A 27,401-nucleotide genomic window follows, 5' to 3' on the forward strand; every position below is an offset into this window, starting at 1 on the left:
CCATTCTGCTTGTTTGTTTTATCTGTCGGCCCCGTTGCCTAGTCAACGCCATTTTACCTGCTGTTGTTATGCTAGCTGATTAGCTGCTGTCTCACCCACTATTTTAGCTAGCTTTCCCAATTCAACACCTGTGATTACTGTATGCCTCGCTGTATGTCTCTCTCAAATGTCAATATGCCTTGTATACTGTTGCTCAGGTTAGTTATCATTGTTTTAGTTCACAATGGAGCCCTTAGTCCCACTCCTCATACCCCTGATACCTCCTTTGTCCCACCTCCCACATATGCGGTGACCTCACCCATTACAACCAGCATGTCCAGAGATAAAACCTCTCTCATCATCACCCAGTGCCTGGGCTTACCTCCGCCGTACCCGCACCCCACCATACCCCTGTCTGCGCATTACGCCCTGAATATATTCTACCATGCCCAGAAACCTGCTCCTCTTATTCTCTGTCCCCAACGCTCTAGGCGACCAGTTTTGATAGCCTTTAGCCGCACCCTCATACTACTCCTTCTCTGTTCCGCGGGTGATGTGGAGGTAAACCCAGGCCCTGCATGTCCCCAGGCACCCTCATTTGTTGACTTCTGTGATCGAAAAGCCTTGGTTTCATGCATGTCAACATCAGAAGCCTCCTCCCTAAGTTTGTTTTACTCACTGCTTTAGCACACTCTGCTAACCCTGATGTCCTTGCCGTGTCTGAATCCTGGCTCAGGAAGGCCACCAAAAATTCAGAGATTTCCATACCCAACTACAACATCTTCCGTCAAGATAGAACTGCCAAAGGGGGAGGAGTTGCAGTCTACTGCAGAGATAGCCTGCAAAGTAATGTCATACTTTCCAGGTCCATACCCAAACAGTTCGAACTACTAATTCTGAAAATTACTCTCTCCAGAAATAAGTCTCTCACTGTTGCCGCCTGCTACCGACCCCCCTCAGCTCCCAGCTGTGCCCAGGACACCATTTGTGAATTGATTGCCCCCCATCTAGCTTCAGTGTTTGTTCTGTTGGGTGACCTAAACTGGGATATGCTTAACACCCCGGCAGTCCTACAATCTAAGCTACATGCCCTCAATCTCACACAAATCATCAAGGAACCCACCAGGTACAACCCTAACTCTGTAAGCAAGGGCACCCTCATAGACGTCATCCTGACCAACTGGCCCTCCAAATACACCTCCGCTGTCTTCAACCAGGATCTCAGCGACCACTGCCTCATTGCCTGTATCCACTACGGTGCCGCAGTCAAACGACCACCCCTCATCACTGTCAAACGCTCCCTAAAACACTTCTGTGAGCAGGCCTTTCTAATCGACCTGGCCCGGGTATCCTGGAAGGACATTGACCTCATCCCGTCAGTTGAGGATGCCTGGTCATTGTTTAAGAGTAACCCCTTCTACTGCTACTGTTTGAACCCAGGTCTGATTGTATCCTGTCACTTCTCCCACCCTGGCAATCCCCTTCTACTGCTACTGTTTGGAATGTGGTTGTGGAGGATGGTGGTGAAGGTTGAAGGGTATGTTGTACCTGGGGCTACCAGTGTTGCCATCCAGGCTTAAAGGACACACAGGGTGTACGTCCCAAACGGCACCCCACTCCCTATATAATGCACTACTTTTGATGAGCAGCTCTCAAAATTAGTGCTCTAAATAGGGAATCGGGTGCCATTTGCGGAAAACACAGGATCTGTTTCTCTAATTAGAAAATAATACTCTTGGTTTGCTTTGACGAACCGTCTGTTCCCCTATCCAGGCTTCCTAAATGAAACATGGACAGTACATGTGAAGGTACGTTCCATACGGTACCATTGGTCTACTGTATGGATTCATATACAATATACAGCTTGTATTGTCATGGAGACATGATATACCACATCACAAACATTTTTAGATGCTGTGTTAATAACACTTCTGGGTATTAAATGTCTGTGTGTGTGTGTGTGACTAGATGAATATGCCTATGGGAGAAGCTTTCACACATTGAATGGGTAAGTTAAATCTTCATTATCACCCACAGTACATCAAAGCTTTTCAGTCTGCTACGCAAGACTTCATCCTCATGACTTCTCGTTCAGTATAGTTTCACTATTCAAAACTGTCATGCTGTCTTAAAATGGTGTGCGGAAAATGTGTCGTAACATTTTGTCAAACCGTTTGAGTCGACGTGTTTTGTTGACATTTAGGCAACATTTTTTGAGATGTTGTTGAAACAACCGTGTACACAGGGCACCACTATACAACTGTGATTTGTACATACATTTCCACCTACTAGATATCAGCCCCGTGCTTTAAAAATATAGCAGTTTTCTGTGATTGACCTGTACTTTTGGGAATATTGCTCTATTCCTAACATCAAACTATAGAGGCAGAAAAGTGTTATGTGTGTATTACCTTATGAAGTGGTCCATCAAAACACACACACACATAAAACACACACAATTCAGCCAGAATCTACTCTATATAGTTTGAAAACTTTCAGTTGGATAACGTCATTGTGTCTGTTCATTTTCAGAGAAAGGAGAAGGAAAGGAAAAGGAAAGGAAAGGAAAGGAGAGGGAAAAGAGAGGGAAAAGAGGAGGAAAGGATAGGGAAAGGAGAGGGAAAGGAGAGGGAAAGGAGAGGGAAAGGAGAGGGAAAGGAGAGGGAAAGGAGAGGGAAAGGAGAGGAAGGGAAAGGAGAAGGAAAGGAGAAGGAAAGGAGAAGGAAAGGAGAAGGAAAGGAGAAGGAAAGGAGAGGGAAAGGAGAGGGAAAGGAGAGGGAAAGGAGAGGGAAAGGAGAGGGAAAGGAGAGGGAAAGGAGAAGGAAAGGAGAGGGAAAGGAGAGGGAAAGGAGAGGGAAAGGAGAGGGAAAGGAGAGGAAAAGGAGAAGGAAAGGAGAAGGAAAGGAGAGGGAAAGGAGAGGGAAAGGAGAGGGAAAAGAGAGGGAAAGGAGAAGGAAAGGAGAGGGAAAGGAGAGGGAAAAGAGAGGGGAAAAGAGAAGGAAAGGAGAAGGAAAGGAGAGGGAAAGGAGAGGGAAAAGAGAAGGAAAGGAGAGGGAAAGGAGAAGGAAAGGAGGAAAGGAGAGGGAAAGGAGAGGGAAAGGAGAGGGAAAGGAGAGGGAAAGGAGAGGGAAAGGAGAAGGAAAGGAGAGGGAAAGGAGAGGGAAAGGAGAGGGAAAGGAGAGAGGAAGCAGAGAGTGCTAGCTGAGGTTTAATGATAATAGTCCTGACGATGATAATCCTTCCCTTTACTTCCTGCTGACTGGAGAAAGCCCTGTCATTGGTCTGTGCTGTTCCTATTAATGTCACAGAGGTTCATTTGAATTTGAATGGACCATCAGGAGGATTAGAGCAAAGGAGACTCACTTTCACACACACACACACACACACACACACACACACACACACACACACACACACACACACACACACAGAGACAATGGGTAAAACCCTGACAGGTCAGGCAGTGATAAACTCTTCGCTTCAGACTCTTTTTTTCTTGTTGTCACCTGTTCCTGCAGTCTCTACCTACCTGTCACTCACAGCAGGGGGCTTAAAACCAGCCATCGCAAGACAAAGAAAACTTCACATGACACCGATGGTGACATGAGGAACGCTGTGTGCTGAGGGGTTCAGGCGCAGTGGTGGTATTAGAGGGGTTTGTCGAAGATGCCAGAAGGAAAGAGAAGAAAGGAGAGTTTTAAATAAAACACACCACAGTGAGTTTTAAGTGGTCGCAAAAATAGAAATATTTACTTTGGTTTTACCCCTTTAGTTGTGCTTTTAACCAGATCTAATATATATGACTTCAATCACAGTATTCACTATATGTGTCCTAAATGGCGCCCTGTCCCCCTATATAAAAGATCATATAGACACTGTTATGGCCTTATCCTCCCCCAGCCACTCTATTCAGACAGTACCTGAGCTGGGCTGATGTCTGATGATAAATGTCCACTGTGTGTGTCCTGATGGCGAGGCTGAACCAGCACATCGCATCGCACCAGGAAGACACATGCACATACACACACACGCGTGCATGTTTCATTGTGATAAGCAGTGGATAGCCTTTGGCCAGGGTGGTTGCTCCAGACTGATTTAACTCCACCCTTCTCCTGTTCAAATGGAATTTGCTTGAGTAGGAGGTTAAACAGAGAGAAGAAAAAGTTAGACTTGTCAAATTAGCAGCTTAGCAAATCTCCTGCCAATTGTCATTCAGTCTAATTAAAAAATGGCTAATTTTAACGTGCATAACTTCAAATAAGTGCTCAGTGTTAAAGTCCTGGCTGTCAGGTGTAAACAAGCCATGTGACGGTAGACTGTAGAGGAGGGAGGGGGAAATCAATCGACATCTGTTAATTTATCTCAGGCAGGAGACCAAATTGAAAAATTGATTGCGATTGCTCCTGCTGACACACAATCTGCATTGTGATCAAGGAGCAATACATCGCAGCACCTGCTTAGTAAACGATAATGGGCATTTCAGTGGTTGTAGCCAAGGGCTTTGTCTCGCCAATATAGACCAAATTGGCCATCTTTACCGGCCTGTGGCAAGAACAGAAACATACACACACACACACACACACGCGGGAGTCTGGAGGATAGGAGTGCAGGTGAAATGTCTGCAGAAAATGCCTTGAATCAGAGAGAGTAGTGATTCAGCTGGTAGTGAACCATAGTTTTCATTATGAAGCTCTAATGAGTGAAAATGAGAGACAATAAATCCATTCAGTTACAGAGAAGCTCCTTGGCTCTGCAGTCACACTAATGATATTGGATGCATCCCAAATGGCATCCTGTTCCCGATATAGTGAACTACATTTGACCAGAGCCCTATGGGCCATGATCAAAAGCAGTGCACAATATAGGTAATAGGGTGCCATTTGGGACGCATTCCTTGCATTTCCCTCTTTTAATAATACTGGGACCAATCCATATGTCCCCTGACTCGTCTCGACAGTATTGCTCCAATTTAAATCAAAGGGGAAGGGCAGGGCAGAGAAACACCTCTCTTTAGGGAAAGAGATTTCCGGTGGGAAAGTAATTGATACTGCAGTCAGTGACAATTTATAAGCATGTTGAAAATACGTTTATGACCACGTGTCACTTTTCCCTTTTCATTGTTCTACATACCAAGAGACATTTTACAGCTGTCGGTCCTGTTCATTTGCAGCAGCAAGGAGTCAACAAATGGCAACAGTAAAGCCGTACATGTGTGGAAGATCTAAACTGAGAGAACCAGAAGTATGCACATCAGGCCTGCTGACAGATAGCCTCCTGGTCTGGGATTAAATTATTGGTGGGTGATACATCAGGAATGCACAAACACACACAAGCACAAACACACACACACACACACACACGTGACACACACTGCGTCTATCACACTTCTGTCATCATGAAGTGCTTTGAGAGACAAGTCAAGGATCATATCACCTCTACATTACCTGTCACCATAGGCCCACTTCAATTTTCTTACCGGCCCAATAGATCCACAGACGATGCAATCGCCATCACACTGCACACTGCCTTACCATATCCGGACGAGGAATAACTATGTAAGAATGCTGTTCATTGACTATAGTTCAGCACTCAACACCATAGTACCCTCCAAGCTCATCATAAAGCTTGAGACCCTGGGTCTGAACCCCGCCCTGTGCAACTGGTCCTGGACTTCCTGATGGGCCGCCCCCAGGTGGTGAAGGTAGGAAACAACACCTCCACTTCGCTGATCCTCAACACTGGGGCTCCACAAGGGTGTGTGCTCAGCCCCCTCCTGTACTCCTTGTTCACCCATTACAGTGCGGCCAAACACGTCTCCAACTTAATCATCAAGTTTGCAGACGACACAACAGTCGTAGGCTTGATTACCAACAATGACGAGACAGCCTACAGGGAGGAGGTGAGGGCTCTAGAAGTGTGGTACCAGGAAAATAACCTCTCACTGAAAGTCAACAAAACAAAAGAGATGATCGTGGACTTAAGGAAACAGCAGAGGAAACAGCAGAGGGAACCCCCCTATGCACATCGACAGGACCGCAGTGGAGAAGGCAGAAAGCTTCAAGTTCCTCCGTTTACAGATCACCGACAAACTGAAATGGTCCACCCACACAGAGAGTGTGGCGAAGAAGGCGCAACTGCACCTCTTACACCTCAGGAGGCTGAAGAAATGTGGCGTGGCACCTAAAATCCTCACACACTTTTACAAATGCACAATTGAGAGCATCCTGTTGGGCTGTATCAGGAACTGCACCGCCCGCAACCACAAGGCTCTCCAGAGGGTGGTGCCGTCTGCCCGATGCATCACCGAGGGCAAACTACCTGCCCTCCAGGACACCTACAGCACCCGGTGTCACAGGAAGGCCAAAAAGATCATCAAGGACAACAACCACCCGATCCACTGCCTGTTCACCCCGCTATCATCCAGAAGGCGAGGTCAGTACAGGTGCATCAAAGCTGGGACCAAGATACTGAAAAAACATTTCTATCACAAGTCTATCAGACTGTTAAATAGCCATCACAAGCACATCAGAGGCTGCTGCCTATATACATAGACTTGAAATCACTGGCCACTAGTCACTTTAACCTGTTGCGACGAGCAATCCGGGATCCTATTTATAGCCTCAAGCTCATTACCATAACGCAACGTTAACTATTCATGAAAATCGCAAATGAAATGAAATAAATATATTAGCTCTCAAGCTTAGCCTTTTGTTAACAACACTGTCATCTCAGATTTTCAAAATATGCTTTTGAACCATAGCTAAACAAGCATTTGTGTAAGAGTATTGATTGCTAGCATAGCATTAAGCCTAGCATTCAGCATGCAACATTTTCACAAAAACAAGAAAAGCATTCAAATAAAATAATTTACCTTTGAAGAACTTCAGATGTTTTCAAGGAGGAGACTCTCAGTTAGATAGAAAATGTTCCGTTTTTCCAAAAATATTATTTGTGTAGGACAATCGCTCCGTTTTGTTCATCATGTTTGGGTAAGAAAAAAAAACAGAAAATTAAGTCATTACAACGCAAACTTTTTTCCAAATTAACTCCATAATATCGACAGAAACATGGCAAACGTTGTTTAGAATCAATCCTCAAGGTGTTTTTCACATATCTATCGATGTTAAATCATTCGTGGCAGTTGACTTTCTCCTCTGAAGAAAATGGAAACGCGCATGGAGCTGGAGATTACGCAATAATTTCGACGGAGGACACCGGGCGGACACCTGGTAAATGTAGTCTCTTATGGTCAATCTTCCAATGATATGCCTACAAATACATCACAATGCTGCAGACACCTTGGGGAGACGACAGAAAGTGCAGGCTCATTCCTGGCGCATTCACAGCCATATAAGGAGACATTGGAACACAGCGCATTCAAAATCTGGACCATTTCCTGTATGAAATGTCATCTTGGTTTCGCCTGTAGCATTAGTTCTGGGGCATTCACAGATAATATCTTTGCAGTTTTGGAAACGTCAGAGTTTGTTCTTTCCAAAGCTGTCAATTACATGCATAGTCGAGCATCTTTTCCTGACAAAATATCTTGTTTAAAACGGGAACGTTTTTTTATCCAAAAATTAAAAGAGCGCCCCCTAACTCGAAGAAGTTAATAATGTTTACATATCTTGCATTACTCATCTCATATTAGGGCTGGGCGATATGACAATATATTTTGTGTGACGATAGACGTTTTGCGTCGTCCAATTGCAAAGCAAACAAACATGGAGGAGAGTGAACGTACCAAAAAGAAGGGCTTCTTCAGGCGCATGGACGTGGTTTGGGTATGAAAAGTCTGACACGGACCAGAAAACCGTCCTCTGCAAAATATGCCGCAGGCCAGTCCCGACAACAGGCTCGAACACCACTAACCTCTTTTACCACCTACGCAAGAATCATGTGAAACAATACGGAGAGACTATGGATGAGACCCAAAAATGTAGTCGAGTGCTCAACAAACCTCCGACTCAGACGTTGAAGAGGCTTTTGCCCACGACACATCATATGGCAAAGAACCACGAAGATGGAAGGAGATAACAGCTGCCGTTACGACTTACATCTGCAAAGACATGGCCCCAATTTACACGGTCGAGAAATGGGGGTTTCGTGAGTTGGTGCTAACACTCGACCCGAGGTACCAAATGCAAATTGATATGTGACACATATTAATGCCAAAATAACATGCAAAACAGGCAAGCTAAATATATTTTAGACCTGTATTTATTTTGTTTGCAACTATAGTTTAAGTCTTTCTATTTACCTTCTTAGATTGTACTCATTCACATTTTATATTTTGTTACATGCTTAATTGAAATTTGCACAAAGGTTCGAAATAAAAAGGAGAAATAATAAAATATGAGTAACTTCATTTCGATGGTTGAGTTTAATTGAACATGTGATAAGAAATAGGCCTTTAGATTTTATATCAACTATTTATTCATTCAACTTATAGAAAATGTGCTATATCATGATATGTATCGTTATCGGGATATGAAATGACCTATATCGGGATATGAGATTTTGTCCGTATCGCCCAGCCCTATCTCATATGTATATACTGTATTCTACACTATTCTACTGTATCTTAGCCTATGCTGCTCTGACATTGCTCGTCCATATATTTATATATTCTTAATTCCATTCCTTTACTTAGATTTATGTGTACTGGGTATATGTTGTGTCATTTGTTAGATATTTCTTGTTAGATATTACTGCACTGTCGGAGCTAGAAAGACAAGCATTTCGCTACACCCGCAATAACATCTACTACACACGTGTATGTGACCAATAACATTTGATTTGACACTGGGAAAGATGAATCTGATGAACATGATTTATGTCGTGCTGCGGCTTCCCCCTAGGGCCATAATCATGACAAACTACCCACACACAGATGAGCTAACCTTAATGAGCTGAGCTAAAGTTAATGTGATAACAAGACATGTAAAAGCAACATATAATAACATGAAACTACACATGTGAAAACATGAGCTCATGTGAAGTGAATGTGACAACATGGGATGCAACATTTCAACAATGTTTTTCCACATGTCAAAATGCAATTCCACTTGTAAGAGATTGAATTTGCACTTTCACATGTGAATGTTTGACATTTTCCACAAGCTTCCCATAATAAGTCGAGTGAATTTTGGCCCATTCCTCCTGACAGAGCTGGTGTAACTGAGTCAGGTTTGTAGGCCTTGCTCGCACACACTTTTTCATTTCTGCGCACAAATTTTCTTTAGGATTGAGGTCATGGCTTTGTGATGGCCACTCCAATACCTTGACTTTGTTCTACTTGTTTTTCATTTTGCCACAACTTTGGAAGTATGATTGGGGTCATTGTCCATTTGGAAGACCCATTTGCGACCAAGCTTTAACTTCCTGACTGATGTCTTCAATATATCCACGTTATTTTCCTTCCTCATGAAGCCATCTATTTTGTGATGTGCACCAGTCTCTCCTGCAGCAAAGCACCCCCACAACATGATGCTGCCACCCCCGTGCTTCATGGTTGGGATGGTGTTCTTCGGCTTGCAAGCATCCCCCTTTTTCCTCCAAACATAACAACATCATTATGGCCAAACAATTATATTTTTGTTTCATCAGACCACAGGACATTTCTCCAAATGTACGATCTTTGTCCCCATGTGCAGTTTATGGCGGTTTTGGAGCAGTAGCTTCTTCCTTGCTGTCGATATCGGACTCGTTTTACTGTGGATAGAGATACGTTTTTACCTGTTTCCTTCAGAATCTTCACAAGGTCCTTTGCTGTTGTTCTGGGATTGATTTGCACTTTTCAATGACAACAATATTGAGTAAACAATGAACACTTTTATTGGAACTTAATGTAATACTTAAATAAAATCAATTTAGTCTCCAATAAATAATGAAACATGTTCAATTTGGTTTAAATAATGCTAAAACACTGTTGGAGAAGAAAGTCAAAGTGCAATGTGCCAAGTAAAAAAGCTAACATTTAAGTTCCTTGTTCAGAACATGAAAACATATTTACATTTAAGTCATTTAGCAGACGCTCTTATCCAGAGCGACTTACAAATTGGTGCATACACCTTATGACAACCAGTGGAACAGCCACTTGCATCTAAATCTTGTTGGGGGGGAGAAGGATTACCTACCCTTACTTACCCTATCCTAGGTATTCCTTGAAGAGGTGGGGTTTCAGGTGTCTCCGGAAGGTGGTGATTGACTCCGCTGTCCTGGCGTCGTGAGGGAGTTTGTTCCACCATTGGGGGCCAGAGCAGCGAACAGTTTTGACTGGGCTGAGCGGGAACTGTACTTCCTCAGTGGTAGGGAGGCGAGCAGGCCAGAGGTGGATGAACGCAGTGCCCTTGTTTGGGTGTAGGGCCTGATCAGAGCCTGGAGGTACTGAGGTGCCGTTCCCCTCACAGCTCCGTAGGCGAGCACCATGGTCTTGTAGCGGATGCGAGCTTCAACTGGAAGCCAGTGGAGAGAGCGGAGGAGCGGGGTGACGTGAGAGAACTTGGGAAGGTTGAACACCAGACGGGCTGCGGCGTTCTGGATGAGTTGTAGGGGTTTAATGGCACAGGCAGGGAGCCCAGCCAACAGCGAGTTGCAGTAATCAAGACGGGAGATGACATATGAAAGCTAGTGGTTCTTTTTAATATGAGTCTTCAATATTCCCAGTTAAGAAGTTTTAGGGTGTAGTTATTATAGGAATTCTAGGACTATTTCTCTTTATACCATTTTGCATTTCGTATACCTTTTGACTATTGGATGTTCTTATAGGCACTTTAGTATTGCCAGCCTAATCTCGGGAGTTGACAGGCTTGAGTCATAAACAGCGCAGTGAATCAAGCATGGCTATGAGCTGCTGTTTGAATGAATGCTTACAAGTCTGCTGCTGCCTACCACCGCTCAGACTGCTCTATCAAATATCAAATCATAGACTTAATTCTAATATAATAAACACAGAAATACGAGCCTTTGGTCATTAATATGGTCAAATCCAGAAACAATTATTTTGAAAACAAAACGTGTATTCTTTCAGTGAAATATGGAACCGTTCCGGGTGGCAACCCTAGGTCTAAATATTACTGTTACATTGCACAACCTTCAATGTTATGTCATAATTATGTAAAGTTCTGGCAAATTAATTATGGTCTTTGTTAGGAATAAATGGCCTTTCAACAGTTCGCAACGAGCCAGGCGGCCCAAACTGCTGCATATACCCTGACTCTGCTTACACTGAACGCAAGAGAAGTGATACAATTTCCCTAGTTAAAATATTGCCTGCTAACATGAATTTCTTTTAACTACATATGCAGGTTTAAAAAAAAACAAAAAAACTTGTGGATTGATTTTAAGAACGGCATTGATTTTTATGGTTAGGTACATTATTGCGACGATTGTGCATTTTTCGCGAATACGCTGTTGTTAAATCATCATCCGTTAAGCTGTGATTCGATGATAAATTAACAGGCACCACATTGATTATATGCAACCATGTGTAGTTAACTAGCGATTATGTGAAGATTGATAGTTTTTTCGAAGATACGTTTAATGGTAGATACCAACTTACCGTGGCTCCTTGCAGCCACAAGGTCCTTTTGATGCTGCACTCGCGTAGCAGGTGGTCAGCCTGCCACGCAGTCTCCTCGTGGATTGCAATGCAATCAGCGTCCAAAAAAGGCAGATTACCGATTGTTATGAAAACTTGATATCGGTATCGGCCCTAATTGATCGGCCATGCCAATTAATCGGTCGACCTCTAATGGGAAGGCAAAGCTCTAGCTACTGTATGTGGCAGAGCATAAGAAGCTGCTCACACTCCTGACACTGGGTTTTCAAACACACACACACACACACACATAATATGTTGTCTCTACTGCTATCAGGATGCTCATTTGGTCCGACAGCCAGTGTTTAATGGCCAATTTTGGTGTATTTTGTGTATAAATCACAGACAGTAATGCTCTTTTATGTTGGTGGAGATTGTCTTCGTTTCATACCCAAACGACAACAACCTAAAAACTCCCTCATTGCTTGTTGTCATCCCTTTGTGTCTCAAATTCTACTTGACAAGATCACAAAGCCCCCAGCGTCTTCGCAGGATTTCTCACAAGCCGGTTATTAAGCTATAAATATCCATATAAAACTAGTCTTGCTTGGCACCATCACACACTAATGAAGGGAGTCAAGTGGCGCGCGGCAGATATGCCCTCACATGCACGCTGTCACAAGCTATTTAATTGAACTTCAGGAAATGGTTTCCCCATTGTTTTCTAGAAGCCTCCTCTCCCTCTCATCATTATGGGACTAATATGCAGTGCTTATTGTCTCTTATTGTCATCAGCAGTCATGCAAAGTTTCACATAACGATTCCTCCCCTTCTACACGATCTCTGTTTCCTTGGGCTCATCTGTCTCAGTGTCTGAGTAGAAAAAGGATCACGGCAGTGAAGTACAGCAGGGCTGGCAGAGGCAGGGCACTTAGGTTCTTTTGACCCTTCTGGGCTGGAATGTACTGGTCTGGTTATACATCCACATATTGACTGGATCCATGCTTGAAAGGATAATGTGTCAAGACAATATCTGAGCCAGCTCAGTATAGTTCTGGTCTTTATGATAATATAAAAAGGGTATTATCTCCACCCCCCCCCCAGATTCTGTCAGAGGAACAAAGGGAGGCGTGGCAACATGCTGGAGTTACTAGGAAAGGTCCACTGCACCACGGCACCACAGCCTGATCTGGACCTTTTGGGAGGCTGAGGGAACTAGAGCAATGTTTGGTCATGGTCGTGGTCAGAAGCATGGAGGAGAACGTATGATAGATGGGACATGGATGGTTCCCAGGGTCAGGTGTGTGTGACATGGAGAGGAGAAGTGTGTGTGTGTGTCTGTGTGTGTGTGTGTGTGGGTCCCTTCCATGCAGCGAGTCTCTGTCTCCCAGCAGGTTAGGCTAATCATGATCACATACACAGACCGGAAGCAGTGTGTGCAGGTGTATAGAAAAGATGGATGCAGAGACGAGAAAAGAAAGGGGGATGAGGGGAGGATGAGAAGAGGGGTTAAACACTGAGGTGACGAGCTGTCCCAGTTTGGAAAAAAGACAGCATGATGGATGAAGAGAGGGGAGGAGTAGAGGCAGAGACCAGGAAGAAAAAGCAGGTTGCGACAGCAGGATGGCAGGAGACAGTGTGTGACGATAGAGCTACACTGTGTTGATTAAGCGTGGAGTGTAGAAGGTCAGGACCATGGTTTTGAAGTCAGGTGTCATGTGCTGTTAGATGGTGCTCTTCTATTCTGACCTGTAGACCAGGCTCATCACATCTAAGGGTATGCGAGTCAAAGGACCAGTAAAAAACACAAGGAGGAGAGAAGAGAGGGAGGGAGGGGAGAGGAGTAGCAACTACAGTAGCTTTCATGGTCCATAGAGTGTAATTATTACACAGAACATTGAAGCCAGCACAGTGCAGGGACAACAGCCAGACTGTCTGTCCCAAACATTGCCCTGATTACGACAGGGAGGATGTAGGGGGAGGCAGGGTGGCATCAGAGTTAAAGAATAGTCAGAAGGTTCTATTAGTTCCTTTGTTCTCTCCTGTCATCCCTGTAAAACAGTGGTTGACCGAGGAAGGAAGGGAAGCCAGGCTTAGGATGATGGGATTAAGTTTGGCTCGTTTGAGGCCAATTGCCGGTTTGAGAGCAGTGCCAGAGACCGAAGAGGACAGAGGAGGAGAGCTGCGAGTGTCAGTGATTATTAGAGGGTAGGAAGGCTAGGAGGAGGAGGCGGTTCAGCACTGAAAGACTAAAGCATCGCCGTCGTGCTATGCCATGTCTCAGCTTGAGCATGACAACCCCAGAACAGTCTCAGCTGGGTGGCTGGCTGGTAGCTGGCTGGCGCCTCGCAAAGTGGGTGTGCTGCTGTTTCAGAGGCTGTGGCACCACCGCATGTGTTACCTCATATACTGCTGTGAGGCGTATGTCAAAATGAACAGAATGACAGCCACATCCCAGGATCAGTAATGAACCACCGTACCTTGGTGTGTGTAGTATAGACCTAATGAGTGGATGGGAGTTTGTCTGCCCCTTTTATATAATTACAAAGCCAAGTCAGAGCCATATGTTGCATCATTAATTCAGTGACTATGGTTTTGGAAAGTCTTGTAGAATGTCAGCAGCTAGCAGCTAGCTCCAAATGGAATTCCCCCGACTCTCTGAAGTAGAAATCAAATGAAAACTGGAACGTCAGTAGAATCAGAGAGCAGGATGGAACTGACAATATGGAACAGATGTTTGTAGGAATGTTGACTTTTCTGTGTGGCCCCTTGTCTTGACGTTGCCAACTGCCGGTACGGGTGACTGACAGAACCTGAAGAGAAAGAAAAACCGAAGTGGAGACGAGAGAAAAGCATTTTGGCTGTGTTGGTAGGACTAAGTGGGAGACAGGCTGGCAGCATAGCAGTAAAGTTCTAGATTGCAGAAACTGGGACAGCAGCACAGCTGTGTGTTGGCGTGTCGGGGGACTCCTAGATTGGTGTCACTGTATTTCATTGTCAGGGGGAGAGAGAGAAGAGAAAAAGGAGCGAAAGACAGAGAGGCCCTGTTGCAGCTTGTCTGACATTGCCTGGTGGTGGAGAGCAGAGGAAAAAAAGAGAAACATGAGATGAAGAGAGACCCCGTTGTACCTTGTTGCAATGTTTGCCATTACCCGAAGAGGAGAGAAAGGAGACGAGAAAAAAAATGAAGACTGTTTTGTGTGCATCATTAACGGGCGGGTAAACAGTGGCCTCCAACATTGAAGTGATCCACAGTAGCTGATGTTAGAACTGACTGTAGGTGTGATGCCTGTCTCTGAGGTGTTATTGGCTCAGCGACCTGCAGCCTGTGGCCTGTCAGTCAAACAGGCGAGGGAGAGAGAAACAGAGGGGGAGAGAGATGAAGGGAAAGAGACAGACGGGGGGACTGCTGTTCATTCCCACGACCTCAGTAGACATGTGGAAGAGGATCTGTCTGATCAGCCTGATTCCTGACTGGCTGAGTGACTGCTCTGAGGCTCTCTCCAGTTCAACCAGCGACCAGGAACAATCTGTGGGAGCTAGAACATGTGGTGCTTGCAGAATCTATAGGCTTCATATTCTGCTGTTATTTTACACTTTCACAGTGATGATCTCTGGCTTTGCTTCTGAAGTTCAAAAAGTGACACTCTTTAGACTGGTAACTCCTACTAAGACAGTATCCTTGTTTAATGCTTTAATGATGCCTTCAAAGTCAGAATATATTACATGGTCCTTTAGTGAATCTACACTGAACAAAAATAGAAACACAACATGCAACAATTTCAAAGATTTTACTGAGTTACACTTCATATAAGGAAATCAGTCAATTGAATTAAAGTCATTAGGCCCTAATCTATGGACTGGGAATACAAATATGCATCTGTTGGTCACAGATCCCCTAAAAAAAGGTAGGAGCGAAAACCAGTCCGTATCTGGTGTGACCACCATTTGGAGCACGGCACATCTCATTCGCATAGAGTTGATCTGTCTGTTGATTGTGGCCTGTGGAATGTTGTCCCACTTCGATGGCTGTGCGAAGTTGCTGGATACTGGCGGGAACTGGAACACACTGTCGTACACGTCGATCCAGAGAATCCCAAACATTCTCAATGGGTGACATGTCTGGTGAGTATGCAGGCCATGGGAGAACTGGGACATTTTCAGCTTCCAGGAATTTTGTGCAGGTCCTTTTGACATGGGGCAGTGCATTATCATGTTGAAATATGATGTGATGGCGGCAGATGAATGGCATGACATTGGGCCTCAGGATATCATCACGGTACCTCCGTGCATTGATAAAATGCAATTGTGTTCATTGTCTGTAGCTTTTACCTGCCCACACCATAACCCCACCGCCACCATGGGGCACTCTTTTCACAACGTTGAAATCAACAAACCGCTCACCCGACGCCATACACGCTGTCTGCCATCTGCCCGGTACAGTTGAAACCGGGATTCATCCATGAAGAACACACTTCTCCAGCGTGCCAGTGGCCATCGAAGGTGGGTATTTACCCACTGAAGTCAGTTACGACGCCGAACTGCATTCAGGTCAAGAACCTGGTGAGGACAACAAGCACACAGATGAGCTTCCCTGAGCCGGTTTCTGATAGCTATGCAGACATTTTTCGGTTCTGAAAACCCTGTTTCATCAGCTGTCTGGGTGGCTGGTCTCAGACAATCCTGCAGGTGAAGAAGTTGGATGTGGAGGTGCTGTACTAGCGTGGTTACACCTGGTCTGTGGTTGTGAGGCTGGATGGACGTAAACGATGTTGGAGACGGTTTATAGTAGAGAAATTAACATTTAGTTCTCTGGCAACAGCTCTGGTGGACATTCCTGCAGTAAGCATGCCAATTGCACGCTCCCTCAACTTGAGACGTGACATTGTGTGGTGTGATAAAACTGCACAGTTTAGTGGCTATTTATTTTCCCCAGCACAAGGTGCACCTTTGTAATGAACATGCTGTTTAATCAGCTTTTTGATATGCCACACCTGTCAGGTGGTTGGATTATCTTGGCAAAGGAGAAATGCTCACTAACAGGGATGCAAAGAAATGTGTGCACAAAATTGGAGGAGAAAACATTTCTAGGATCTTTTCTTTCAGCTCATGAAACATGGGACCATGTTGTTCAGTGTATTACACTGTACACACAGTTTCTTCAACAACATTGATTCCCTTTACGGCCTCTGTTAGATCCTCAGCCTCTCGATGTATGACAGGTGTTATCTTCAGTGAGAAGGCAAAGTAAACACGCTGGTGACCATACACAGTTCAGTTATCTAGTAAATTACTAAAAGCAGATACCGTGGGACATTGGAAATGTGGGGACATTGTGACTGTGAGTGTTATTCTCTATGAGTGTTGTGTGGCTGGTGTAGCTCTGAGTGAAATTCTCTGTTGAGAGCCGCTGTAAGGGGCTGGGTAGTGGATGGTGAGTGATGGCGGGCCTGAATCGCATTGACTGTATGCTGGGATATATGGGACAGCTGAGGTGATGAAAGATAAACTGGACCCGGGAGAGAGAGCGAGAGTACTGAGACAGAGAGAGAGAGAGAGCGAGAGAGGACCAAGCCACTCTAGATCTCATCTCGACATATTTCATTCTAAATTATTGCCCTCTTTAAGGACTAGAAGCCTCCCTCCTCTCTCTTCACTCCGTTTGCTGAGGCGCAAAGGTACAGCGGTACCTCACCCCTACCACAGATATAAAACACCCAAGAAAAAAGAACAGATGAATATACAAACAGCATCCTGATGGTTTCCTCTCCTCCCCCTTCCCTCCCTTTACAGACCTCCATGGTGGTAAATAGTGCATGAACGACTCCAACGAAGGGAGGCTGTAATTTTGAATGCTGAAGCTTTATTTGCTCAGTTTATTTAAGCCCCAAAATGGCCCCTGATGGAGCCATCAGGCCCCCCTCATTGGCTAATGCTTTAATTAGGTCCATCTGGAAGAGGCTGGAAGGGATGGGGAAGGGGAGAGAGCCGCACTCAAGTTGCACACACCCTAATTTGTCTTCCTGCCTGCACTCAGTGACTGGTGTCCCTGCTGATGCAGCCTGGGAAATATTGGGGTAGGGGTTGGGATTCTGGCAACAGACCAAACACCCACACACATGAAGGCGTGAGTACACACACACACACACACACACACACACACACACACACACACACACACACACACACACACACACACACACACACACACACACACACACACACACACACACACACACACACACACACACACACACACACACACACACACACACACACACCTCAGTAGCTCCCTACACTACATATTCCATACTGTGAGATACCACCAGAACTGGTTTGGGAGGAGGAGACTTGTGACCCTGTATCCTCCCTTTACATTCCCATCATGTACTGGACTGACGGAGACAGTGTTGGGTGCCTGCCGCTGCTTCAACTTAGAGTTCTGCGTTATCATCCAGCTAAAAGGCATTGTTGGTTTACTGGGGTGAACATTATTACGTAGTCTGGTTATTGTTATTAGAAGACTAAGCTCTATTCCCCCCAGCCTGGAGGTTGACATTGAATTACTGTACTTGATTAGGAATTGGGTCAGTGATGAGTGTCAGTAGCTACTGTAAATCTGCTCATGTATGTGTGTGTGCGCGTGTGCATTTGCGTTACTGTGTGTGTGTGTATCTCTATCTGTGTGTCTGTGCATTTGGGAATTTCAACACAGCGAAATAGAAGTGAATCGTTTCCAAATGACACAACGTCTGTTCATGTAAAATAGGACATACCTGATCATTGCCCAATAGGAATGTAGGCCAGGTATAAATATTCCTAATCATGTCAATAAATCATAGTAATGTATTTTGCATGTGCTAGATAAGGTTGACCTATTTCCCTAACACATTTACCACAGTCAATCAGCGTCTCAGTTTACAGACTCCAATACATTATCAGTCCGGCTATTTGCATAAACACATGGGGATATTTCTATACAATAGCAGCAGTATAATTGTGTACTGTAGCCTGGGTTTCTTATCAGTTGTTTGGATATTCTGTATTTACATATGCTTGTCCATGTCCATTCCTCAGAGGGCTATTGTCTTACCAAATAGTTCAGAATAATCTTAGAGCCATTTGCCAGTCTTTTTCATTGTGCATTATTATAATAAAACGTACAATAACGTTCAAATACACTACATGACCAAAAGTATGTGGCCACCTGCTCATCGAACATCTCATTCATAAATCGTGGGCATTAATGTGGAGTTGGTCTGCCCTTTGCTGCAATAACAGACGCCACTCTTTTGGGAAGGCTTTCCACTAGATGTTGGAACATTGCTGCGGGGACTTGCTTCCATTCAGCCACAAGAGTATTAGTGAGGTTGGGCACAGATGTTGGGTGATTAGGCTTGAATCTCAGTCAGCATTTCAATTCATCCCAAAGGTGTTCAGTTGGGTTGAGGTCAGGGCTCTGTGCAGGCCAGTCAAGTTCTTCCACACCGATCTCGACAAACAATTTCTGTATAGACCTCACTTTGTGCACAGGGGGCATTGTCATGCTGAAACAGGAAAGGGCCTTCCCCAAACTTTTGCCACAAAGATGGAAGCACAGAATTGTCTCAAATGTAATTGTATGTTGTGGCGTTAAGATTTCCTTTCACTGGAATTAAGGGGCCTAGCTCAAACCAAGAAAAATATCCCCAGACCATTATTCCTCCTCCACCAAACTTTACAGTTGGCACTATGCATTGGGGCAGGTAGCGTTCTCCTGGCATTCGCCAAACCCAGATTCGTCGGTAGGACTGCCAGATGGTGAAGCATGAATCATCACTCCAGAGAACGCGTTTCCACTGCTCCAGAGTCCAATGGCCGTGGACTTTACACCACTCCAGCCGACGCTTGGCATTGTTCATGGTGATCTTAGGCTTGTGTGCAGCTGCTTGGCCATGGAAACCCATTTCATGAAGCTCCCGACAAACAGTTCTTGTGCTAACGTTGCTTCCATAGGCAGTTTAGAACTCGGTCATGAGTGTTGCCACCGAGGACAGACTATTTTTCTGTGAACTTGTGTGGCCTACCACTTCGCGGCTGAGCCGTTGTTACTCCTAGACATTTCCACTTCACAATACAGTTGAACTGGGCAGGGCAGAAATGTAACAACTGACTTGTTGAAGGTGCCACATTGAAAGTCACTGAGCTCTTCAATAAGGCCATTCTACTGCCAATGCTTGACTATGGACATTGCATGGCTGTGTGCTCGATTTTATACACCTGTCAGCAACGGTTGTGACTGAAATAACCGAATCCACTCATTTGAATGGGTGTCCACATACTTTTATATATATCGTGTAGCTCTATTAAATTGCTTTGACAACTCGTTGATGGGAAAAGTGATGGCTTTTAAGCTGGCGAATGAAGAGGTGCATTGAATACATCTTGTATACTCGGATTTATTTCCCCGTCTCAATGTACAACCTTCTATCGTTGGGTTTTCTTCTAATGACAGATTTCCATAGTGCATTGTTATGGCAACAACGCAGAGATGCTATTGCGGATGCTTCTTCCAAGGCTCACTTTGAGTTAAACTGACCACTTTTCCTTTCTTTCTCTGAGTATGTATTTCTGTAAAACACTTTTTGTTCGGGCCTCCTGATGAGATTGCCGACTTTGCAGCCGTATCTCATGCTAGCAAAGCAGTTTCTGTCAATTTGATTTGTGTTCATAAAATGTGAAGGTGTAGCCTGAGAGAACGTGTTTCGCTAGCATGTAGAGAATAATGCAGTCATTACAGCACGTCAGCTGCTTTTAGCAGTGTCGGGACCTCTAACGTCTACTATTTTGACACAGTGCGCGATCAAAGACTAAAAACACCATTCAACGAACACGAGCCTTTAAACTGAAATGCGTTTGTTGATCTCTTTCCAGTAAAGACAATAGCTGACTTCTTGTTTTCTGTTGGAAAAAATACTAATTGTAACATCTTCCAAACTATTCCTGCTAATAGCACATGCTGTAGACTAGCAAGGCATGGGACTGCAATCATTTCTATGACAACAAGGACAGCAACAAACTGACAATAAAATATCCGCCAAATTTAAGGTAGTACTTGTCTTTAATAACCTAGGGAAAGGTTTTGGGGAGTGATAAGGGGAAGGATTGAGGGGTAGAGGGAGGGGGGAGGAGGAAGATGCCATACTGTAGGAAGTGATATCGGCCTCAATTATGACTGTCAGTGGAGCGCTGAGCTGCTGCGCTGGGCAGAAGGAAGGAGATGAGCTGAGACGAGGCTCCAGCGGAGACTCAGGAACTGATAGCTGATAATCCCTGGGAGCCCAGTCGCAGATGGAGCCATAGCATGGTCAGGTGTGTTAACTGCGACTGGCAGGGAGAGTTGACTCAACTGGGGATGAGGGGAGAGAGAGAGAGACAAAGTCCCTGCTTGGTACTGTTACTGGCAACCATCGCGCCTTTTTCAGAGTGGGCGGATTGGAAGACTGGTTGCGGATGGGAAAGGGCACCCTATTCCCTACATAGTGCACTACTTTTGACCAGGTCCCATAGGTGATGTTCCCTCCAAAAAAATTAGGCCCTGAGCAAATTTCAGGTCTGCTGACCTCAACCTTGAACGGTGTCAAAATTCTGTGCAACTTCCGGGGCGTGTTTACTTTGAACACTGATGATGTACCGACTTTAAATTCGTTATAACAATGACCAAGTAGGCTACTGTGGCTATTTGATCATAATGTAGGCCGAGCAGTTGCCTACCATTCAAAAACAATGGAGGATATGTATCCCATAACATTTTAACATGGAAATAGCTGTTCTATCATTCAGCCTACAGTAGCATCCAATGTGTGGTGTTCAATGTAGGTCTACATTCCATGAGAAAAAAAACATGCAGGGATTGACATTAACCTGCTTATCTACTTGTCCTTCAGACAAGCTGACTGAAAATGTGTTGTTTGATGCAAGAAACCACTTTACAAAATAAAAATGCATTATTATTCCCATACCATTATTACAGAAAATCAGACAGATTATGCTACATTCTGTCTATTGGCTACTAAAAAGATCTTTACCTGACTTGCTTTTCAAAGAAATGTACATGTTTTGTACTCTTGTATGAAGCAATCACTCCCCTATTGCTGACTACAAAGGATCTATAACTGGGCTAATAACTCACTAACTAGCAAAGGATATGAACAAAAAGTGCACACGTGGTTACATGCAGCTCTCGATTTGATCTCAAAACAAGCGTGTCCACTCACGACTGCTAATGCTGTAAACACAGTCCAGTTCAAGGTAAATGGCACGGATCCATATATGGCAATGGTCTATTTGCATATAGGCCTACTGCAGCACTGATTGTTTATGCTGCACCAGTCTGGGTAGAGTACAGGCTGAGTAGTGCATGTCAATGCAATAGAATCCTACTCCGACGTGTTCGGCCTACAACAGAATCTGTTGCGTGGTTTGTTTTGTTTCAGTATGTTGCATTGAAAGTGGCTAATATTGTGTTAATTTTATCACAACTGCCACAGTAGAGGGAAACGTTGATAGTGTTAACAGGGAAAACTCCAGGACAGTGTTCAGAAACCTATTCTGAGTCAAGATCACTTGGAGTCAGAATGCAAGTCGAGATCTACCGCTGAGATTTTTTTTTAACATGACTTTAAAAAACGTAATATTATGCAACGCGAACCAATTAAAAACAGTACTGTAGCAATGAGGTTTGTCCAGGTAGGTATAGGCCCAACACATTATCACAGCATATTGGCTTTGCTTGAATTGGCCTGCGAACGCTTTCTTTTTGGGGCTGTTTTTTATCAATTATATTTCAACATTTGAGGTAGGCTATATGATCACACAAGTAATAGATCCATCGTTGTATTACTTGTGAGGCACAGCTGAGTGAGCGTACATTTACATCATTAGATTTTTATTTTACTGGGCTGATGGTCAGTCTCAGCGGAGGGAGAGAGCAGCAAGGCTGAGGGTCCGCCTATCAACATCCCTCCTCTCTCCCTTTCCTCCGCTGACACTGACCAAAAAGGGACACCATTCTTCCAGCTGATGGCCAAACTGGAGTCGCACCGAAATATTTCTGCCTCGTGTACAAATGTTGTTACTCCTATGAACAGACAGTGAAATATTCCTCAATATTAAAAAAGACCCAAGCCGCAAATAATAACAATAACGCAAGCCTATAGATACACTTTCCTACTCATTATTCATTACTGCTGCAGGGCTTGTTGTAGTGCTGAGTGGAAATAGTAAGAATGCACATTTTATGGCTTATAAAAGTGTTGACAGCCCTGAGTAAGAACATCTCTCTCTATATATATCTCACAGGATCAACTTTGCTGTAGCTTTCTTTTATGCCTGTTATCTTACTGCAGACACGCTCATCTGAGCCATCTGATTGTCCAGCAGTAGACCTATGGTGCACTTGATTTGCTCTGGGCCCACCGGGAAGGCAGAGTTTGTGCCTTCAGACACATGAAATGGTTCAAAATATCAACATTTCACCTACCCGCCGCGCAGGGCAGCTGAATCGGGTGCACCTACCACCAGCAGAGGAGAAAAAAGGAGAAAAAAGGAACACAAGGCTTTATCGTTGGGTTTTTTACAGAATGTTCGGGGATCGACCTAGGAATGCCTTGAAGATCGACCAGGATCGCGATCGACCAGTTGGTGACTACGGCTCTAGAAAGTTGATAGAAGTTCAGTCTCGTGCTCCTCTCTATGGGCTGATATTTCTTACTAGGCAGTCCCTGAAAGCCGTGCAGCAGTCTCAGGGCAATGTGTGCGCGCTTAGAGGGAACATTTCCCAAATGTAAGTAGTACACTATATAGGGAATAGGGCACCATTTAGGGCATAGTCTAAATTAAATTCCAGTGTGGGCTGTCTGATATTTGGAGCAAATGGAAATAGCTTGTGATCCTTGTTCAGTTAATGTCTCAGAGGGACGGGGTTGTGGCTACAGGACGGGCATGGCTGCCTTCGCCGGAACTATAAAATGGGACGTGATGTTTCCATTATCTTAGAACAAAGAGTTGTGTCAAAGGGACTATGGAAACAAAGAAACTGTTTGGCCATGTGATATACACTGAGTATACAAAACATTAAGAACACCTGACGTAGACTGACCAGGTGAGTCCAGGTGAAAGCTATGATCCATAATTGATGTCACCTGTTAAATCCACTTCAATACGTGTAGATGAAGAGGAGGAAACAGGTTAATGAAGGATTTTTAAGTCTTGAGACATGGATCGTGTATGTGTGCCATTCAGAGGGTGAATGACAAGACAAAATATTTAAGTTCCTTTGAACAGGGTATGGTGTTGGGTGCCAGGCGCACCAGTCTGAGTGTGTCAAGAACTACAACGCTGCTGTTTTTTTTATACACTCAACAGTTTCCTGTGTGGATCAAGAATGGTCCACCGCCCAACGGACATCCAGTCAATTTGACACAACTGTGGGAAGCATTGGAGTCAACGTGGGTCAGCGTCCCTGTGGAACGCTTTCAAAACCTTGTAGTCCATGCCCTGACGGATTGAGGCTGTTCTGAGGGCAAAAGGGGGTGCAACTCAATATTAGGAAGGTGTTCATACTGTTTTTTACACTTAGTGAACACTCCATTTGAGGTGTATTGTACAGCAACACATAATGTACAGTACCTGTGTAATCTTCTTATGTCTGTGTAGTAGAAGTAATGAAAACATGGCAGTTCCCTTTTTTCAATCCTTTCAGGGTAATGCTTTGTTTATAGCTCAGCTCACTGGTCACCATAGCAGCACCCACTCTTAGCACGCGCTCCAGCAGGTATATCTCATGGGTCACCCCCAAAGCCAATTCCTCCTTTGGTCGTCTTTCCTTCCAGTTCTGTTGCCAATGACTGGAACGAACTGCAAAAATCTCAAACTGGAGACTCATATCTCCCTCACTGTCTTTACGCACCAGCTGTCAGAGCAGCTCACAGATCACTGCTCCTGTACGTAGCCTATCTGTAAACAGCCCATCTGTCTACCTACCTCATCCCCATACTGTATTTATGTATTTATCTTGCTCCTTTGCACCCCAGTATCTCTACTTGCACATTCATCTTCTGCACATCTACCATTCCAGTGTTTAATTGCTATATTGTAATTACTTCGCCACCATGGCCTATTTATTGCCTTAACTTACCTCATTTGCACTCACTGTATGTAGACTTTTTGTTTTCTTTAGTTCTACTGTATTATGTTTGTTTATTCCATGTGTAACTCTGTGTTGTTGCTTGTGTCGCACTGCTTTGCTTTATCTTGGCCAGGTCGCAGTTGCAAATGAGAACTTGTTCTCAACTAGCCTAGCTGGTTAAATTAAGGTGAAATAAATAAAACATTTATTAAATAGGCTGACGAATGCACATCCACACGTGTGTCGACTCCCAGACAGACAAACCATAGGCAGGTTGAATGTTGAGAGACTGGTTTTGACACGTTCTGTCTTGTGTTGTAGAAATGCAAGATGCGAAGAGCAAGCAACACCACAAAGTTCCACTGAACTGCTGGTGCAGAAGCTCTGGTCACACAGCCAGACGGCATGTCTACTAAATAACCAAACAACAGTAAAACCCTACGCTCAAACGACAACGACTGTGAATGATGATGAGCAACACCTTTAACTTTGGTTCAGTTACTGTAAATCAGACACAGGAGTGATCATCAATTTATGAGCCAAATATCAAAAGGCCTGATGACAACAAAAAGCAATCTGTTGGAGAGTGTATATACAGTGCCTTGCGAAAGTATTCGGCCCCCTTGAACTTTGCAACCTTTTGCCACATTTCAGGCTTCAAACAACAAGATATAAAACTGTATATTTTTGTGAAGAATCAACAACAAGTGGGACACAATCATGAAGTGGAACGACATTTATTGGATATTTCAAACTTTTTTAACAAATCAAAAACTGAAAAATTGGGTGTGCAAAATTATTCAGCCCCTTTACATTCAGTGCAGCAAACTCTCTCCAGAAGTTCAGTGAGGATCTCTGAATGATCCAATGTTGACCTAAATGACTAATGATGATAAATACAATCCACCTGTGTGTAATCAAGTCTCCGTATAAATGCACCTGCACTGTGATAGTCTCAGAGGTCCGTTAAAAGTGCAGAGAGCATCATGAAGCACATGGAACACACCAGGCAGGTCCGAGATACTGTTGTGAAGAAGTTTAAAGCCGGATTTGGATACAAAAACATTTCCCAAGCTTTAAACATCCCAAGGAGCACTGTGCAAGCGATAATATTGAAATGGAAGGAGTATCAGACCACTGCAAATCTACCAAGACCTGGCCGTCCCTCTAAACTTTCAGCTCATACAAGGAGAAGACTGATCAGAGATGCAGCCAAGAGGCCCATGATCTCTCTGGATGAACTGCAGAGATCTACAGCTGAGGTGGGAGACTCTGTCCATAGGACAACAATCAGTCGTATATTGCACAAATCTGGCCTTTATGGAAGAGTGGCAAGAAGAAAGCCATTTCTTAAAGATATCCATAAAAAGTGTCGTTTAAAGTTTGCCACAAGCCACCTGGGAGACACACCAAACATGTGGAAGAAGGTGCTCTGGTCAGATGAAACCAAAATGTAACTTTTTGGCAACAATGCAAAATGTTATGTTTGGCATAAAAGCAACACAGCTCATCACCCTGAACACACCATCCCCACTGTCAAACATGGTGGTGGCAGCATTATGGTTTGGGCCTGCTTTTCTTCAGCAGGGACAGGGAAGATGGTTAAAATTGATGGGAAGATGGATGGAGCCAAATACAGGACCATTCTGGAAGAAAACCTGATGGAGTCTGCAAAAGACCTGAGACTGGGACGGAGATTTGTCTTCCAACAAGACAATGATCCAAAACATAAAGCAAAATCTACAATGGAATGGTTCAAAAATAAACATATCCAGGTGTTAGAATGGCCAAGTCAAAGTCCAGACCTGAATCCAATCGAGAATCTGTGGAAAGAACTGAAAACTGCTGTTCACAAATGCTCTCCATCCAACCTCACTGGGCTCGAGCTGTTTTGCAAGGAGGAATGGGAAAAAATGTCAGTCTCTCGATGTGCAAAACTGATAGAGACATACCCCAAGCGACTTACAGCTGTAATCGCAGCAAAACGTGGCGCTACAAAGTATTAACTTAGGGGGGCTGAATAATTTTGTACGCCCAATTTTTCAGTTTTTGCTTTGTTGAAAAAGTTTGAAATATCCAATAAATGTCGTTCCACTTCATGATTGTGTCCCACTTGTTGTTGATTCTTCACAAAAAAATACAGTTTTATATCTTTATGTTTGTGGCAAAAGGTCGCAAAGTTCAAGGGGGCCGAATACTTTCGCAAGGCACTGTATATGGTAGAGAGGGTTGCACACACACACACACGTTAACATTATGTTCCCATCAAAGGCTTGCTGTCAGTGTGTCCTGCGTGTGTACGCTATCAGAGGACCAGACAGCGCCATCAGAACACAGATGCGCCCTGATTAAGGGGAAAGCAGTGGATGACAGAATTGCATTAGGGTGATGTATGTGTTGTTAGCCAGGAGAGCAGCTAATTCCAAATGTAACACGTGATTCGCCCATGCACGCAATCACACCTGAGTGCCAGTTAAGATCTATTACCTGTGACACAAGCTCTGATGTGCTTTTATACGTTTTTTTTTTACTTATTTAAATTTTTTAGTTCTGATTTATTATTTTGGCGTATGATAATGAATTATGTTCTGGGGTCAGGAATGAGTGTGAAAGCTAAATTACAGTCATTTTAGGGAGACTGGGTATGAAACACTGTGTTAGTGAGGCATCCTTCCTGAGAGGATTTTCCATAAGGACGGACATTCATCTTCA

The 27,401-nt window shown here is 44.2% G+C and overlaps 1 protein-coding gene and 1 long non-coding RNA gene across 2 annotated transcripts in view; both read left to right on the forward strand.

Moving 5' to 3' along the window:
• The window catches only part of adarb2 (adenosine deaminase RNA specific B2 (inactive)), a 230,757-nt gene that overhangs the window by 28,138 nt on the left and 175,218 nt on the right, over window positions 1-27,401 (forward strand). The gene's annotated exons all lie outside the window — the stretch shown is intronic.
• On the forward strand, window positions 1,752-3,787 carry LOC127912831 (uncharacterized). The gene is made up of 3 exons (XR_008083566.1): window positions 1,752-1,787; window positions 1,948-1,987; window positions 3,498-3,787. It is a non-coding gene; the product is annotated as an uncharacterized LOC127912831 (long non-coding RNA).

This window comes from Oncorhynchus keta, chromosome 28, assembly GCF_023373465.1.
Source record: "Oncorhynchus keta strain PuntledgeMale-10-30-2019 chromosome 28, Oket_V2, whole genome shotgun sequence".
Classification (NCBI taxonomy): Eukaryota; Metazoa; Chordata; class Actinopteri; order Salmoniformes; family Salmonidae; genus Oncorhynchus; species Oncorhynchus keta.